Source organism: Myripristis murdjan, chromosome 1, assembly GCF_902150065.1.
Source record: "Myripristis murdjan chromosome 1, fMyrMur1.1, whole genome shotgun sequence".
Classification (NCBI taxonomy): domain Eukaryota; kingdom Metazoa; phylum Chordata; class Actinopteri; order Holocentriformes; family Holocentridae; genus Myripristis; species Myripristis murdjan.
The window spans coordinates 39,139,038-39,145,037 of NC_043980.1; positions in this window are offsets into that span (position 1 = coordinate 39,139,038).

The window sequence follows — 6,000 nt, forward strand, 5'->3', positions numbered from 1 at the left end:
TTTTCCCTAACCAATCACTAGAGGCCAATATCACTGGACATCATAGATGTCCAGTGATATTGAGTACACATGTCATCTATGTAAAATAAATTTGTTAATCAAGGGGGGATTTTATCATCCATTTTCTCACGTTAGCTAATATGATCTCTGGCTCTCAGTCTCTGGCATAGCTTGATTACATCAACATTTGTCCCGCCCCACAACGGTGCTGATTGGCTCACTTGGTTTTTCAACCTAGAAATCACAGTTGAGACGAGCAACACCAGAGCGTCTGATTGGCGGTCTGGAACCCGGCTATAAAAGTTGAGCAAGCATGTCATGTTCCATTTCAGGTGCATTTTCTTTTTTCCCTCTTTTTTCTTTTTCTTTTTCTTTTTTTTTTTTTTTTACAATTTTATTACAGTGGCATGCAGTTTATTGAATGTTTTGTTTATGTCGCTCAACAGCCCACATTTGTGTGATTTAAATTTTATATCACCTTCTGTTTTTATTCCATTTTTATTCCGCCCTTCACTGTTGAACAATACCTTTTATCTTTTAGTGGCAGCTTCCTCACCCTAAACTGGTTTCATGTTTGGCTTTGTTAGTTTTAAAGAACACCTCAGAATATATCTTGACCAGCTCCATTGTGCTTTGAGCTCATTTACCTGCTGCAAATACCCTATTCCCATATTCAGACAACGTACACAATCTAATATACTAAATTTGAGCTCAAGTTCATGTAAGCTGTTTTCACCAACATGACTTCAATGCAGAAAAGTTGCTGAATCCTGAATTGTGTTACTAAATCCTGAAAATTAATCTGGTTAATTGGTGTAAGATGCAGGTGAAACAACCAAACTCCATGCTGACTTTGTGTACCCTTTATGACAGTCAGCAATTAAAGAGACATGTCTTTACAAAAAAGTATTTCCACAGCATTACCTCGGGAGAAAGCCCATGGCCTGTGCCCCAGCTACAGATGCATGATGTGGAGCAGGATATCCCAGAGTCTGTGTCCAGCTCCACCAACTCACTGAGCTGGACCAGAAAACAGTGATGAGCACTGGAGCTCCCTCTAATCTGTCCTCTCCATCCTCAATGATTCACTGGAAACAGGAGACAGTCGAAGAGGGGTGTGGTTGATTATTGGACTGGAGAGGTCCAGTGCATTGGAATTGGAAATAACCGGCATGTCAAATTTTATAGCGGTCCAATTTTTAGGATTATTATTCCCTGAAAATAAATTTTCATGCATGCATATCTGAAATTTTGCCATTTTCATCTGTCCAGAGGATTATTCCACACAGTGCCTGCTGATAGATAGGCTGATTTCTAAACACTATCTTCTTTTAAAGGATCACCCCTATGATTCTGAATGTTTGGCTTCTTTACTAGAATTTCTCAACATTTCAAATTGTAACAAACCATTTTGCAATCCGTGCAGGGGGTACTAAAGATTTCACAGCATATAATCAAAAACCTTTGATATTTGAATGTTTGGTTGAAACAGCCACGTTATCATGTCACCACCATTCATAAAACATGGAACTGAAATCTGGCAACAGTGTAGGAAATCTGATGCACACATGATATATGTATCCTATCATGCAAAAACAGTATGTCCAAACAATATATGTTGCACTAAAGTGACGTCATGAGAGCAAAAATATCATAGATACTGTCTGTATCTAAACATAACTGCTGTCTCCAAATGTTTAGGTTTCTGCAAGCAGGGAAAAAATGTTTATTTTCTTATTAACACTCCTGCATTTGTCCCTTTTGACATAAATACTGTTCCTCTTTAAAAGTTTATTAAAAATTTTTCAGGGGTTATGACAGATTTGTACACGTGTGAGACAGTTTCCTACGGATTTTGTCTTAGAGCTGGTGATGGATGGTCTGTGTGTGCAACAGTGGTGATCTGCTACTATAACTGCCCACAAAATTTTTCCTCTGCTTCAAATAAACCACGCTGATGTTTAACTAGTATTTACTGTATTCTTCTATCAGCAATATGAAAACAATGAAATGCAATAACTACTACAAACAGAAAAAAGCAGTAGTAGCAGTAAGTCACTGATGTCAAAACAGAAATGTGGGAGTTGTTACAGTCTTTTAGTTTTGCGCTGAACGCCTCACTCCGTTTGCAGCTTCTGATGGGAGCTTGTAGCAAGACACACAACTCCTGTCCAATCAGTGGTTTGTCATGTGAGCAGGGCATGTTGTCTGGTCAGTGTAATTCACAGCTCAAACAGTAGGTGTCGCCACCACCCAAGAGAAATCAAGATACACCTCCAAGATACGCCTAAAAAAAAAAAAAAACCCTGGCTACTAGAATGTTTTCTGCTCTCCCATCCTTAACTAGCAGACAGTGTCCCGCCACAACAGAAAGAGGAGCCCCCCTTTCATTTAAGTAATGAGCAAGACACTAAACAGAAAGAGAGAAGAAGAAAAATCACAACTGGAAAACATAAATGCTGATACACACTTTGAACAAAGACAAGAAAATGAACATGGTTTAAAAAAAAAAAACCTGGTTTCTTGTCATCAGTGTTTTAAGTTAGAAAGAGGCTAAATGGTTGATGGCTCCACCTTGCCACATGACCTGTTGACATCCTGATTAATGTGGGGAAGACAGGAAATCTGGGCAGGTTCAAAGCCTTTTCACAACAACATTGAAAGTTTGCCTCAGACTCTTAATGCAGGGTAGCTTTCCAGCTCTGTGGAGATACATGAGAGGCTGGGTAAATCCAGTTACGACAGTTAAAGATATACAAATATATAGAGCAGCGACAATCTGTTCCTCGCTAAGCATACCTCTCATTAATAAAACTATAACAAAGGACATATAATTCAAAAACATTGACATTGAAATGATCAAAATGATGTTAAAAGCCTTCCTCTTCATGCTGTTTTCCCCCTGCCTGCCTCCCTCTCTCTTCCCCTCGCCTGGACCAGACTGTTTGAGAGCCCGGAGAACTGAGACACAGCAGAACACCAGTACCAAAAATATAAAGAGGTAAAAGCCAAGGAACATGTCATTCATTGACTCATTAGTCCCCCCAAAAAAAGCTCCAAAGCAACATCCAAGCACCAGCAGCCAGACAACAGTACAGCAGGCCACCCTGTACCTCAGTGGTTTACACCTGAGGAAAACCACGGGGTGGACTACTGCCAGGTAGCGCTCCACACTGACACAGCTCTGGAACAGGGGCCGGGAAACCAAAAGCAAACTGTTAAAAAACAGCTGTGCACAATGAAAAAACACATATTTGGTCATAACGAAGAGCAAATACAAAACATTAGAAAAACAGAACAGGACTTCTGACACAGCCAGGTTGAGGGCGAAGAACTCAGAGCAACTAGTCCCCTTCACTCCAGCCACGATCAGCCACATGACGTAGCTGTTGGTGGGGAGAGACAGGATCAGGTTGACTGTGTGTACAGTAGCTCCCAGTGCGATGAGCTGACGCTGAGAGTCTGTAAAGGTAACTGAGGAAGAGGAGTTGGTGCAACTGCTCACGGTGACGTTCATCTTTCTGTTATGTGGAGACCTGCTCGGTGGTTTGAGGATGTCGAACTGATGCCTTAGGGACATTAGGGAAAGCACACATAAGTTTATTACTAATAGCATCATAAACACATTTATTTTAGATTATGAGACATTTGTAGGATTTATGCTTTTAGCAGCTTCCACATCTGGATTGAGCACTACCTGTGGTCAAGATTAAGCACAGTTAAACCTAAACGTTCCCTAACCATAACAAAGTGTTTTTTTACACATAACCCCAACCTTTCCCTAAACTTAACCAAGTGGATCTGCTTCCAAACCCTAACTGAGCCCAGTGAGTCATCCCAACTCCAAAGGTTGCCGGTGGCGTCATTATCAGACATGAAAGCATCACTATTTGACAGCCTGGTAATGAGGATGTACTGCTACACACCAGCTCAGAACTTTCTATAGTATTTGATAATCTATCCATCTAAAAATATATATATTCTTTTCAGCAAATCTTTGGGAAATCTTTTAGTTACACCAATATGGTTCATATGAAGCAGCCACTTTGAATGAACTAAGTACTTTAATAATAAAGTTTTTAAATAAAACAACAAAAAGATTAGAAAAGGTGAACAGTGACATAATAAGTAGGTTACATAATATTATTATGTAATGTACACATTACATAATAATATTATGTAATATGCAAATTATGATGGTCATGTGACTGGAAGGTGATTTAGTCACACCTGTGTGAGCTCAGACCATGCCTGAGCGAACCTGATGACGCATACAGGCGAAACCTGTAAAAACGTAAAGTCAACACGGTGTGTGGTAGCCTGTTACTCACTTTCATGAATCTATAGACTATCCTGCGACCTACCAGCACCCGATCCAAGGCTGTGCATGGATGTTTGGACTCTGACAATAAACATATTTAGAATGCTATTATTAATGCACTTGTACAGTCTTACTTACTTCATACTTAACACTTACAGTCTTACTTACTACTTAATACCTACAGTCTTACTTACTTTATACTTCATTCTTACTTACTGGGTAAAGAGGGCCTTATAAGTACTTTATAAAATGCTAAACATTAATAATGCTTATCACAAGGACCTTAATATAAAGCATTACAGAACATCAGAATAAGTATCACATCAAATAAGAAACACAAATTACTTTCAATACCTAGAGATTAATTTTTCATTAATTTTCATTTCTGAGCAAATTTATTCATTTTCTTCACTAACCAAAATATGAATGAAGAATTACTCAGTGTGTTCACGCCTTTGAGTAGGATCCTCTTCTTTGGAGAGGGTCCGTCTTGAGGGGTTAGTCTTCCACTGGTCTCACCTCCCAACCGTCAGCTCTCTCAACCCTGTTACACCTTCCTTATATAATCCTTGTGCATTTGCATTTATCACACCTGCACATTTCACCATATGCATCAATCTTCCATTGTCATGATGGATTGCTTCATAGGCAAATGTGTTCATAGGCAAATGGCTTGAATAGGAAAAGGGGTTTATTAATAAGTTTATTTAGAGCCTGTATTCAAAGTAGTTTGTGTAAAGTGATTCTGTGCTAAGCCTCTGAAGCTCCTGCAGGGCCACCATGCCATCGCCCATGGGCAATCCACAAGGGTTGTTCTTAGAGTTTTGATCCATTTCGGTTGCTGGGTTATTCAGCTGAGTCTTTTTGAGTGTGTATGCTTTCCTTGGTTTCTGACTTTCTGTGACTTAGAGCGATTATCGCAGATTTAGAAACAGGTGAACCTAGGCCTGTTGCGATATGCGATATGATCGGTTAATTGCACAGTAAATTTAAATGAAGACGGTAACTTTTCTGACAACCACCCTGCTCAGTTTTCCCAGTCAAGAAAAAAAAAAAAAAAAAAAACAAGCCAAGACGCAAAGGGAAGTGTTTAGGAATTTGTTTGTATTCATAAGGTCTTTATTTATTTATTTTGGTATTTTAACGTCTTATTTATTTTGGACATTTAATTTTTCTTGTTTACATTTTTAAATATTCTTGTTGAATAAATGTTTATTTCTCTTCAAAAGGGTGTACTTGGATCATTATGTCTTTATTATCATGATATAAGTTTAAAGAATGGTCTGAAAATGTCAACATTACAACAATAATAAAAATGCTCTTAAAAGCACAATATTACACAATATTATCGTTTATCGCAATAATTTCTGATGCAATTAATCGCACAGCAAAATTTGTTATCGTGACAGGCCTAGGTGAGCCCAAATGCAGAGAGCAGGCAGCAGGCGGGTGTCAAACTGGACAGTCCTTTAACAAGCCTGAGCTCCAAGTCCAAAACACAGTCCAGGTCAAAAGCCTGACAGTCCTGACCAGCCCGGCGACGGCAGAGGCAGTTTTGGCTGGTTGCAACAACAGTGACGGGGCCGGGCCGGGGCTGCTCTCTCTCTCAGTTTTCAGAAAGCAGATGCGTAGCTCATTCTTATTCACTGACCACTTATCCAGGGCCGGGTCGCGGGGGT